Here is a 13,540-nt window from a genome sequence, read left to right as displayed (position 1 = left end):
TATTTCATTGCTTAACTTATGCAAAAGAAAACATAAACAGATAATATCCTTGGAAAGGTGTATGATTTGACAATATCCATATGAATACTAATATATTACAAGATACAGAGAATCTGAACTGAGAATCCAATTTATTAATGCAAGTAAACCTTTTGTTGAGAATTAATACAAGCTTTTCTCCTTCTTTAACCCTATGAAATAGACAAAATATTTATTCTTTAAATTAGGAGATATTCCCCTAGGTTTTAACAGATGTATGTGAAAGCTGTATAACTGCATTTTTTCTGGATCTTCAAACTCCTATGTCAAATGAGATTTCTGCAGATATCAGATTTACAGGCTTCCCACATATGAAATAGACATTCACTCTTCATCAACTTCCTTCTCCTCAAAACTTTTTTTTTCTGTTTTTCACCCGTGCTAATATTAAAATTGTTGTCATTGAATGGTAGAAAAAATATGCTAGTATCACACAGAAATCAAATAGATCTATGACCACCAGTTCTTTCTCAGTGTTTACTCAGCTTGTGTTCTTACTTAAAATAGAACTGAAACTAGTTTTTTCTTTTCTATTTGATTCACTTTATCTTTCTATACTATGCAAGTTACAGACATAAACAACATATAGTATGATACAATATTGAATAATAGTGTAATGTGTTGTATATTTTCATAAAGAATGAATGTTTTCACCTGATCTGTTAAAAAATCGTAGATTCTCTTGAAATGATAAAATTATTTTACCTAAAATCCATTTGTAGATATCTAAACAGCTTCAATGTTCTCTTTCCTTCTCTGGCAGAATGTTTGTGGAGAACTATGCCCTGGTTCTTTAATATTAGATACGTATTTCATTATTGAAATACTGATTCAAAGTAACATGTGTATTGCAATAATTAAAAGCAGATAATTTCAATTACAAATGAAAGAATAATATTTATTCTTCTACAATGCAAGCTTTTGGATGCCTTCTGCCTTCAATCTTTTTGTGTCATCTGTACTCCTATCATACAGATGCAACAATTTCATATATTGGGAACAGGGAACAGTAGTGCTCTTGCAGTGATAGTATAGGAAGGAATCAGTAAGACAGAACAGAATGCTGACCTATGATGTGGTTATCTGCTGCCTGCAAGGTTTCACACATTCACTTACAGGTCCCATGACAAGATGGATTAAACAAAACAAAACAAAACACAACAAAAACAAAAACAAAAAAAAACAAAAACAAACAAACAAACAAACAAACTAAAACAACCCAACAACCAACAACAACCAATAAAAAACCCCACAAAACCAGCAAATGAGTATTATTTTCTCGGTAACTTTTTTTGCCTCTAAGTGCCTTAGTGAAAAAATGTTTAACTTAGAGAAATTTTTTAATCTCCCAGGCATTATCAGTGGATAATCTTTAGGTTCTTCATCTTGTCTGATTTCTTGGTTATCTTGTTGATGTTAGTTAGGAACACTGGTTTACAACATTTTAGCAAAATAAATTTAAATAAATATCTTAATTAGATTAAACAAAATTCTTCACAAGAACAAAGTCCTGTCAAAGGATGTTTTCATTGGTATGTTCAGTTTTGATGAGTATGAAGCCTTCAATCTTGTTTTCATCACTGTAATGGTTATGGTATATTGATAACAACATTTGATGTGGAAGACTGTTACTGAGAAAAAAAATATTTTTATCCTTTTTAACACATTATTTCATTACAAATTCTGACTTCGCAAGTTTCTTCTTCCTCAATCAAGACAAAACCAGTTTGTTTCTTTAAATGAGCGCTTAGTACAGATTCTTACCTGCTGTAGAATCATAGCTCCGCATAAAATAAGAGGTGTTCTCAAAAGGTCGTTTCCCCAAAGCTAAATATTCTACACTCTAACTATTCTTTGTTTGACCTGGTCTTTTCAATGTCCACTGACAGGTATTCTTTAACCTCTTTACATAATGTCTTCTCATTAACCATTACCTCTATGTTTAGAAAGTGTTTTCAGTAGAATGTTTGTATTATATCATTCTCACTTCATCTTGTAGATAATCTGATTTAAATCAGTTTGCATTCACATTGTCAAAATTCTTGTTATCTAGGGTAAGACTCATCTGTAATAATCACCCTTTGGCTTTGTTTATTATGACTTGCTTCTACTGGGACTTTTTGGTTTCTTGCTAATACATTTTACCCTTGAACAACACTTACTCAGCTCCATTGATGTTTATTTTTAATTCACACTTAACAAATTAGCCCTGAAGTTCATAAAAAAACAAAGCAAAACAAAAACACAAACCAACCAACAAGAACAAAAACTAAATATGCCCCTCTACTTTGTTGATGCGTATCTGAAAATTAGAAGTAATATACCTAAGCAAAATACGGATATACACTAGACAATGAGAAAGGTCACTTTACTGCTTGCTAAGAAAGGTCAGACAACAAAAGAAAACAAACAAAAACCAAAGCTTGCTGATTGACTTTTTATCTTATACTTTCCTACCTAGTACAAACTTGAGGATTACTGGTGCTTGAATTCTGTTTGTATCACTAGACTGAAGGACAGGGAAAAAAAAAAAAAAAAAAGGGCTGAGCAATACCAATTCCTTTGTGGAAATCCATGGAATTTATCACTTAGTGGTGTTTAACAAGGTCTGCAATGGTTTTGTCAAAATTTTGTTGTTCCCCTGAGAACAGACTATTTGAGAATGCAAAGTTCCAGTTGGAATTACATCTGGCTAGAGATGTCAAGGACAACAGGAAGGGCTTCTTCAAGTATATCAGCAGCAAAAGGAAGATTGGGGAAAATGTAGGTCCACTGCTGAATGAAGTGGGTGCCCTGGTGATGGAGGATACAGAGAAGGTAGAAATACAGAATGCCTTCTTTACTTCACTAATAAGATTGGCCCTCAGGAATGTGAGATACAAGGGGTCAATCTGGGGCAAATCTTCAGTGGGTTAGCTTCAAAATAATCATTGAATAATCATTGAATAATCATTGAACTTTAGGCATTTTTGGTATGACAAATCTGTTTTAAAATGCATTGTATGAATCAAAAATGTTAATGTACACCACATCGATCAACCCAGAGGCTCATTGTTGTTGAATGTTTACTCAGAGAATCAAATAAGAAATGTACTTACTGTACAAAGGGGCTTAACCTAAGCTTCCCTATTAAGAAGTCACACTACTATCTCATATAGCCCGAGGACTCACTAAACTGTAATATAAATAATATTACTTTATGAATTTAATCACTGACTAATAACAGATGTATAGCAGAGTAAATATGATGAAACAATATAATGTGAATGACAAAAACAAGAAGGTCTCTATCTGATCTAAAATATTCAAAAATTGAATTGATTCAATCATAGAATCATAGAATAGTTTGCCTGGAAGTGACCTTCAAAGGTCATCTAGTTCATCTTCTTGAAACTATTAGGGACATCTTTCACTAGATCAGTTTGCTGAGAACCCCATCCAAGCTAACCTTAAATGTTTCCATGGATGGGGAATCTACCACCTCTCTGGGCAACCTGTTCCAATGTTTCACCACACCTATTGTAAAAAATGTCTTTATATCTAGTCTAAATCTACCCTCTTTTAGTTTAAAGCCATTAATCCTTGTCCTATTTTACCAGGCCCTGCTAAAAAGTCTTTCCCAGTCTTTCTTATAAGCGTTCTTTAAGTACTGAATGACCTGGAGCCTTCTCTTCTCCAGGCTAAGCAACCGCAACTCTCTCGGCCTGTTCTCATAAGAGAGGTGTTCCATCCCTCTGACCATCTTGGCGGCCTTTCTTTGGACCCTCTTCAACAGGTCTATGTCTTTCCTGTACTGAGGGCTCCAGAGCTGGATGCAATACTCCAGAGTAAAAGGGCAGAATCATCTACTTCAATCTGTTGGCCATTCTGCATTTTATGCATCCCAGGATATGGTTGGCTTTCTGAGCACACAGGGACAGAATCGCAGAATCACAGAATCACAGAATGTTAGGGATTGGAAGGGACCTCAAAAGATCATCTAGTCCAACCCCCCTGACAGAGAAGGAACAACTAGATGAGGTTGCACATCAAAGGCGTTCAGGTGGGTTTTGAATGTCTCCAGAGAAGGAAACTCCACAGCCTCCCTGGGCAGCCTGTTCCGGTGTTCTGATACCCTCACTGAGAAGAAGTTTCTTCTCAAATATAAGTGGAACCTCTTGTGTTCCAGTTTGAACTCATTACCCCTTGTCCTACCATTGGTTGTCACTGAGAAGAGCCTGGCTCCATCCTCGTGATACTCATGCTTTATATATTTATAAACATTAATAGGGTAACCCCTCAGTCTCCTCTTCTCCAAGCTAAAGAGACCCAGCTCCCTCAGCCTGTCCTCATATAGGAGATGCTCCGCTCCCTTAATCATCTTTGTGGCTCTGCACTGGTCTCTCTCCAGCAGTTCCCTGTCCTTCTTGAACTGAGGGGCCCAGAACTGGACACAATATTCCAGGTGTGGTCTCACCAGGGCAGAGTAGAAGGTGGAGAGAACCTCTCTCAACCTACTAACCACACCCCTTCTAATACACCTCAAGATGCCATTGGCCTTCTTGGCCACAAGTGCACAGTGCTGGCTCATGGTCATCCTGCTGTCCACCAGGACCTCCATTGCTGGCTCACATCCAGCTCACATCCACCGGTACCCCCAGGTCCTTCTCTGCAGGGCTGCTCTCAATTATTTCATCCCCCACCCTGTATTGATACCAGGGGTTGCCCTGACCCAGCTGCAGGACCTTGCACTTGGCCTTGTTGAACCTCATGAGGTTTACATGGGTCCACTTCTTGAGCTGGCCCAGGTCCCTCTGGATGGCATCCAATCCTCAGGCATGTCAACTGCACCGCTCATCTTGGAGTCTCCTTCCCTGGAGACATTCAAAGCCCGCCTGGACACATTCCTGTGCGACCTCACCTAGGCGTTCCTGCTCCAGCAGGGGGATTGGACTAGATGATCTTTTGAGGTCCCTTCCAATCCCAAACATACTGTGATACTGTGATACTGTGGTCTCTGAACTTGCTGAGGGTGAACTCTATCCCACTGTCTGTGTCATTGACGAAGATATTAATTAGTAGTCATCCCAGTACAGAGCCTGGTGGAACAATAAGTTTCAAAAGCTAAAACAATTGTGTATTTTAATGAATATTTGGCAGATATCATAGAATATATGTATGGTATGCATGCATAATGAAACAACCATCGTGTGACCCTTGCAGTTAATAACAAAACTGTTAAGACTACGTTATGACTTAATCCCTGTAAGCAGTTCAGCATCACACAACTGCTCTCTCACTCCCCTACAGTGGGATGGGGAAGAAAATCAGAAGTGCAGAAGTATAAAAATTTATGAGTTGAGATTAAAAAAAAAAAAAAAAAAGCTGTGCATGCATGTAAAGCAAAATAAGGGATTAATTCACTGCTTTCCATTGTCAAACAGCTGTTAGCCATGTCCAGGAAGACAAATGCCTTAACTACGAACATCCTTTATTTCCTCCTTCCCTGTAGCTTTTGTTGTTGATCATGACACCACATAATATGGGATATCCCTTTGGTCAGTTGGAGTCAGCTGTCCCAGCTGTGTCCCCTCCCAACTTCTTGTGCAGCATCAGCCTACTTGCTGGTGGGACAGTGTGAGAAACACAGGCCTCAACACTGGGCAATCACTGCTTAGCAATATCTAAACCACTGGTGCGTTATCAAGACTATTCTGGTCACAAAGCCAAAACACAGTGCCATGTGAGCAACTGTGAAGAAAATTAGCTCTATCCCATCCAAATCCACTGCAGACTGGAAGTACATAATTGATTGGAAAGACATGCTGTGATTATACGCATTCAAAATTCACAAACACATATTTCACAGTAATCTTCAAGTTGTTTGCTAGCTCCATCAGTATTCTAGTCCATCTTGAAGTGAGACAGTTCCAAGGCAGATTGTGTTCTGTCGTGCTGCTGGAGCATTGAGACAAACCTAGAACACCTTACATTATGCACAGCATAGCCAGTGCTCTGTATCTCATGGTACAAGCCTCTACTGCACTTGCATGGAACGTATTTTCACTCAGAGACACTCAGTTTTATTTAATTCAAATCTTCTATTGTCTCTGATACCTTTTTCTGCTTTGCTTTTTATCTATATGTTCTCCTGTCTTCTCTCTACTTGTTTCTTTTGGGTTTAGTGTTTCCTTTTCTTCTATAAGCAACTATAGTATTTTATACTGCTCAGTCTTGAGCGCTGTTCTACAGGTGATAGAAGCATTTATTTTAAAAAGGAGATAGAATGGCTGTACATACACTGAAATAACAAGAAGTAGTCATTAATTTTCTCAATTCTGCTTTGGTACCTCTTACCTGTATAATTTTTTTTAAATCTGATGCAGAACTACATAACCCTCACTATGCTGTAAATTAATCCTTTCTTTGGTGATTGCCTATTTAACTAGAAGCAATTTAAATGAAATGAAAAAAAGCAAACTACAGCATGAACTTTCTCCTCTCACTATTTTTTTATGCCATGTTCAAGCTCGGTTTAATACTGTTGATTTCAAATACATGACAGTAAGCATGATTTAGATTTATTATTCTGAATAGCTATTTGAAATGGGAAAAAACACATGACTTTCAAAATCAGATCTAGAAGTATTATATTTTTAAGCAGAATAGAAAGCAATTCACAGATGTGGATGCAGTGAAGGCAGAAAGCCAAAGAGCTCTATTTCGTTAGCTCTAAGAGTAACCTTTAAATCTGTTGAGACTGTAAGGTGCAATATTTGATTTACTGTTATGTTTTAAGTTTTGTCTGCATTCCTACATTTGTCTTGCAAAAAACCAATTTGATCCGAGAGACACAATTGTATATCTGAGAACTCTTTGATGAATTGGAGGGCTTCTCATGCAGAGAATCCAGCTAATCACAAATATAAATCACTGAAGCAGATTCCTGCTCCCTGACAGGTAAAATCTGCAGCATAAGAGATCCTCTTAATTAAGCATAATGAGGCCTTTCACATGCTGCCTGCCTCATATCCAGGCTCTTTAAGCCACCTGCTTTCTGAGCATTTCATGATACTAATCATCTAATTCAACCGGTAAAATCTGCTTAGCTCCTTGATGCCAGAGGGATAGACCTGTCAGGAGACTCAAATCCAAAGAAAAATTTGGTCATCTCCCAGTTGTGTATCACAGAACTTGTTTTTCAGTTATCCAATCCCAAATAGAACCGGATACCCAAAGGTGGTATCTTGAGGTTCTCTGTACAATATACAGGAATGCTGAGTGCCTCAGAGACAGAACATTAAATAGCCCCTTTGTATGCTGATTGTGGAACTATCCAAATGAAAAACCTAAACACAGTATGTCTGAACTCTGATCTTTCTCTAGACCTAATAGGCTTGAATCAGGTCTACAAGGAGATAATATGTTTGCTTGCATGTAAAATACACTTCCTAACTCAAGGAGTTAAGCAATGCTGTTTCTGAAGAAGACAGCAATGATTTATTGTTTTAAATCAACTCAGCATTTGAAATGATCATGGTCAGAAGAAGCATAGGTCTGCATCAGTTGACAAGGTGCACATCTCCAAGGGAAAATTACAAGATGTTTCATATTCAGAAAAAAAATAAATCACTTCTCTGCCAAGACCAACAACAACAACTAAAAAAACCCTGAAATTTAAAAACCTTAAGTCACTCTACCTTCTGTGCAGAGAGATTGCCACTGAAGAGAAAGAATTAAAAGGTTAACAAAGAAAAAAAATAAAAAAGTACTAATAATTTAATATACACGGGTTAAGCTGCAAATATTTTACATCCGTGTCTAAATAAAGCCCTAGAATTCAGTTGCTTAGAAACAGGTGCCACTTGATAGATCCTAAGGTATGCCACCTGGTCTCATGTTTCATTTTAGAGGGATCAGAAGTGTTCCATAGGTCTCTGTGAGTACATATAGGTAGTTATCTAAGCTTCCATTACAATCAACAGAGATCAGGATCATGATCTCTGGTCAGTCACTAGAACAGACTCCCCAGGGAAGTGATCATGACACCAAGCCTGTCAGAGTTCAAGGAGGGTCTGAACAATGCTCTTAGTCATATGGTGTAGTTTTAGGTGGTTCTGCGAGGAAGAGGGAGTTGGAGTTGATGATCCTTAAGCGTCCCTTCCAACTTGTGATATTCTATGATTCTTCGATCTAATTGCCTGGATATAGGTGATCAGTGCCCTTTAAGGCTCTCTAAGTATCTGGAGCATCCACATGGGATTGGAAGACATCATATCACAGAAAACGATGCCTCCTGAAATGTCAACCGGAGGCTAAGAAGGGAGGGATGCAGTAGATCATTTAAAATCCCACAAAAGAATAACTGAATTGAGTTCTTTATCAAGGTAATCACTAGAGGTAAGGACACCTAAATTGTAGTGTCCATGATCTGAAGATAAATATCCATCCCAGGAATCTGCTGTTTTCTTAGACAGTCTGTATTCAACTGAAAAATGTAAAGTATTGTATTCTTTGTCTTAGCCCCATAGAACTGCTAACAAATTAAACTATTTTTTAATTGCTATTACTGATTTAAAATATTAGCCATAAAAACTTCCTTATAAAAGGGGTGAAAAATTTAGATTTCCTCCCTTTTCACCGTTAGTGCTTGAATCATGATGCAGTAGTGTCATGTTCAGTTGTGGGACCATCAGTACAGGAGAGACATCAACATATTTGAGAGAGTTCAATGAAGGGCCACAAAGATGATGAAGAGACTGGAGCATCAAACCTGTAGGGAAAGGCTGAGAGTGTTGGACTGTTTACCCCCAGAGAAGAGAAGGTTTGGAGGGAATCTCATCAATGTATATAAATACCTGAAGGGAGGGTGCGAAGAGGACACAGATAGACTCTTTTCAGTGGTGCTCAGTAAAAGCACAGAGGCAATGGGCACAAACTGAAACGCAAGAGTCCTTTGAACATGAGGAAACACTTTTTTAGTGACAGTGATAGAGCACTGGAATAGGTTTCCCAGAGATGTTGCGGAGTCTCCATCCTTGGAGATGTTCAAAATCCATCTAGACATGGTTCTGGAAAACTGGTTCTAGGTAGTCTTCCTTAAGCAAGGAGATTGCACCAGATGGAGGTCCCTACCAACCTCAACTATTCAGTGATTCTGTGATTCTGTGATTCTGTGATTCTGTGATTCTGTGATTCTGCGATGTGGTTTTCCCTTCTTTGGGTCTAAAACTGTTTTGTTTTGTAGGTCTAATGTATCATATGTCAGTGTTTACTATAGGCCAATATATTTTTGGACCTGTCTACACTTCTGATTAGGCTTCTAGAAAAACTAAAAGCTCTTTCCCCACCAGGTCTAAGGGAAACTACTACTTTTTTTGTCCTCTTTAGTTTAAACACATAAGCAGTGTTAACATTCTAAAAAAAAATAAATCAAGACAAACCACACCAAAACAACAACAAAGGGACTATGTTAATTTATAATCCTATACAGTTACATAGCAGAAGTATGCTGTTCAGGATAATTACCTAATATATAATGAATTATTATTAAACTCCACTGCATTCCTGCAGCACCTCAGTAGAAAGAATTAACTATAAGGAAAATACAAATTATGTTACTTAATATACTTTTGAAAGCTGTATTGTTAGTATTTAGTCTGTGATATGTAGATACACCTAATGTAACTGGAGAAATGAAAGGAAGAGTAAATGGAAGAATGAGTTAACGGAAGTGAAACTGCTTCAACATGCCATGATTTCCCCCAAAAACTGTAGGCTTTCCCAAACTGTAAAAAAAGCTATCAAATCCTACATTGATTTGATACTTCAAAAAGTAGTGGAGCACATTCAGTGTAAATAGGACACCTACCAGGGGATTTGTAGTTTGGAATATTTTCCATTAATTCAGTATACAGTCACTCATAAACCACCAGAAACTTAGCTGGACATGAAGTAATTCCTGAAAGCATTTGCTTAACTAAATATTGTTAAGTGTTACTTCCGGATAGAATCACAAATTTTGGTTCAGCCAGAGATTAGGGTGATTTACATTAAAAATATCAAAAATAAAATAATTCCTTCTGATTTTAAAGCTACAATGTATGTACTTTTTTTTTTTTTTAAGAGACTGCCAAATTTTGAACAGAAACATGGAAAATAAAAATGATAATTTTAAAAAGGAGTAACAGATTCTCAGGATCGTGTCAGTCTTAGCTTTTGAAAATAGTGTCTAGACATGAAAGAATCTAAGTGTCATAATAAAATCAGAATGAAAAGTAAATAAAGTCTATTCTTAACTTTAAATATTTGTCTAAAAATATTCTAAGGAGAAAGTCAAACTGGATAGATGTGATACATCTCATATTTATCTATAGATAAAATTTTATAAGGAAGCCTTAGATTGCCTTAAATGTCTATATATATGTCAACTGCCTAAAGAGTATTAGAATATAATTATAATCATCCTGGACATAATTTTTTCCAACTGTGTTAATGAATGATAAATAGGCATCTTCAGATAAATCAAGTATTTACTGCTAAAGTGGAATTCCTCCCGAGGGAGAAGAGATAGGTTGTAACTTGTAGTTACAACTAAGAATATACATATTTCCATATCTAGAGGTTAAGATCAACTAAGCCAGACAAACTTCAAAACACTTGCCACATCCAGAGTTGAATGGATATCAGGTACTTAAAGAATCTTCATGCATGATTTTCTAAATATTGTCCCACTATAGGACTGGGTAGACCAACTGAAAATTCAGAAGTTGGTCAAAAGACAGAAGAGTGTGAAAAGTATCTCATGTTAATTACTCTTAATTTTTTTTTTTAATACACATAAACAACAACAACAAAGGTGGGCCACCACAGTATTCCATTTATCTTACCCGAGTGCACTTCAGCATTATAATCACTCAAGTGGCCCAGAAATTTCCTATGCAAATAGTGCCATGATCTTGTTCTGAGACCTTCTCTCCCAGGTTTACCTCTTGAGGATCAAAATTGTAAGATAAGGAAAGTCTGATATATTTCTGAGTTGGAAGACACTGGTTGAAAGGTAGCAGAGTACTCACTTGAACAGAGGAATGCAGATGTTCTCCCATGGTCACTAATTCAGGCATAGTCTCTCTAATTCATGCTCAATAAATAGTATCACATTTCTGGATAATAGTATAGATTGTCTGAATAATGTTGATGTTAAGGCATACTGATGATTTTCATCCGCTAAATTAAACATGAACACTGGTCCTTGTAAAGCCTGGTTTCCGTTGACTTTTGTTTGTAACTTAGTGACTTTGATCTCTAAGAACATAGGAGATATGAATAAAGCTTGTTTTTTTTATATATTTCTGGAACTCATTTCTTGTGTTCCCAACCACAGACAAAAGTCATATGTCATTAGGTGTAAGAACACGTTAGCTCTTTTCCATAGCTGGAACAGTAACTCGATGCATCCATTCGATCACCCTCCTGTCTTAACCATGTTTTATGCTTGTGAAGGCAGACAGTACTGTATAAGCAGATAAAACTTTTTTTTTTTTTTTTTTCACAAGAATCCTTGCAGAAACAAACTAATAAATCTGGCTGGAATTACAACTGACTGCTATGCTAGATTAATATAAGTGTGTGGAAATGTTAATAACTATTGAAGTTTCCTTATGATTTACATGCATATGCATGGATTTACATATGCACATTAAGACCTTTCTATGTGCCAGACAGCCTTCAATAGCGCCAGCAGTTATGGGAAGATGTTTTTGTTAGTCTGACTTGTGTAATACAAACTCTCAATGGAATGTACTGTTTTAGCCTTAGAACATCAAGAGTGTGCTGCAGAGTTAAGATATTGAAAGCTAAAGGTGACCCAAGGACTGATTTACAGTGTCAGCATACTCTTATGAAGAGTAGAATGTTGGGTTACCATCAGTGTTACTGAACCACAAAAAAATTCAAAACAGATTAAGATCATTTGTAGATATAATGTTTTATTCATAACACTCAAATAGTGAACACTGATGTGAATACTTGTAAGAGACGAGCAGTGCAGAATTTGAAGAAAATCTGCTTAATGTATTTACAGGAAGTATGTATTTACAGGTATTTATCAAATATCTCTCAGTCTTCCTTGTTTTAATGACTTGATGTGTTCCTCCGAAGGAAGTGGCAATTGTGTTTTCCATCTACATGTCCCAGTTTGAACTATTTATTAATATTTGTCAATGAAATCATTCATAGCAGGTCACTTCTCAGAGTGCACATTCAAATAGAATTGAGTCTTAAATTGTACCCTTTCTCCCATTTATTTTTAAAAGAGCGTTAGTTCTTACAGCCTGTTTCCCCTTTGAATTCTTCAAGTGGGTCACAAAAATGTAGTTTTTCATCTAAAATTTCTTGTGTCTCTACTTATCTTGGAGATGGTTGTGACACTTTCTTAGCAAAAGTAGATGCTGGTTTACATCTTCAGGAAATAAGTCTTTTCGTTAGAATAGCAAGTGCAGTCACTTGCACTTAAATAGCTAATAAGTAACCTTGTATTTCAACAATGTGTAAATAGAGTTTTTTTCCCCTTCAGTGACTGTTTGCTGTTTCAGTATGAAATGTATCTGTGCTGAAATATATTGTTTGTATTTTCCACATCAGCACTAAATAACATAAATGTTGCTAGTTCATTACTAGATTCTGACCAAGAATGTCTATGTTACTAAATAAAATGAGGCCAGACTAACGTCATGACAGATCAATGCATGCCTTTACAACAAAGGGAGGATGTTACAGGGTATCTGTTTTGCTCACTATTTTCTGGATATTCTCAGCAAGCTGTAACTTCCTGTAAGAATGCAAAAAGTCTTTTACCTGTACCCTGTTTGATAAAATGTGGATCAGAGGAATTCCCCTGGAGTAAGATGATTTTCTGCCTTGTCTGAAATTAGATCACTTGCCTATAGAACAACATATTCAAGAGTGTAGGCAATGAGAGATACTTCAAATGTGAAGAGTGCAGAACAAGAACAGATGGAGATGGAAAGTATAGAATAGAAAGATATGAAAATTCATAAAAAGAAGGAAGAAAATAGTTTTTCTAGGAACTTAAAATTAGTTTAATGAAGTGTCTTACAACCTGGGAAGCCTTAATAAGTGCTGGATGAAAAGCAAAATTAAAGAAAATACCTTTTGTGTGTGTATAAGGATACAGAATATAGTAGAGATTTGTCCACAGAATAGTCTTTCAGTATGACTAAAATTTTATGTAACCTCTTTAGCAGTGTAAGCGTCAGGGAGTGGTGTTTCAACTAAGCAGAGAGTTTGCAAGATGAAGTTGTTTCAGTATGTTTCAGAAGAACCAGATCTTAATTTTGAGTTAATTTTTCAACTACTCCTAAAAAGGAATCCAAAAACTTCTCACTACTTGTCACGGAGGCACCCCGAAGTTAGTTTAGGCAGACAACAGGATCCAAAACAAACTTTCATTTGGTAAAGAAGGTGCAGCAGATTAACCAGTGGAAAACAGAGTTTTAGCTCT

The sequence above is a fragment of the Patagioenas fasciata genome, chromosome 1, assembly GCF_037038585.1.
Source record: "Patagioenas fasciata isolate bPatFas1 chromosome 1, bPatFas1.hap1, whole genome shotgun sequence".
Classification (NCBI taxonomy): Eukaryota; Metazoa; Chordata; class Aves; order Columbiformes; family Columbidae; genus Patagioenas; species Patagioenas fasciata.
This window is presented reverse-complemented; position numbering follows the sequence as displayed.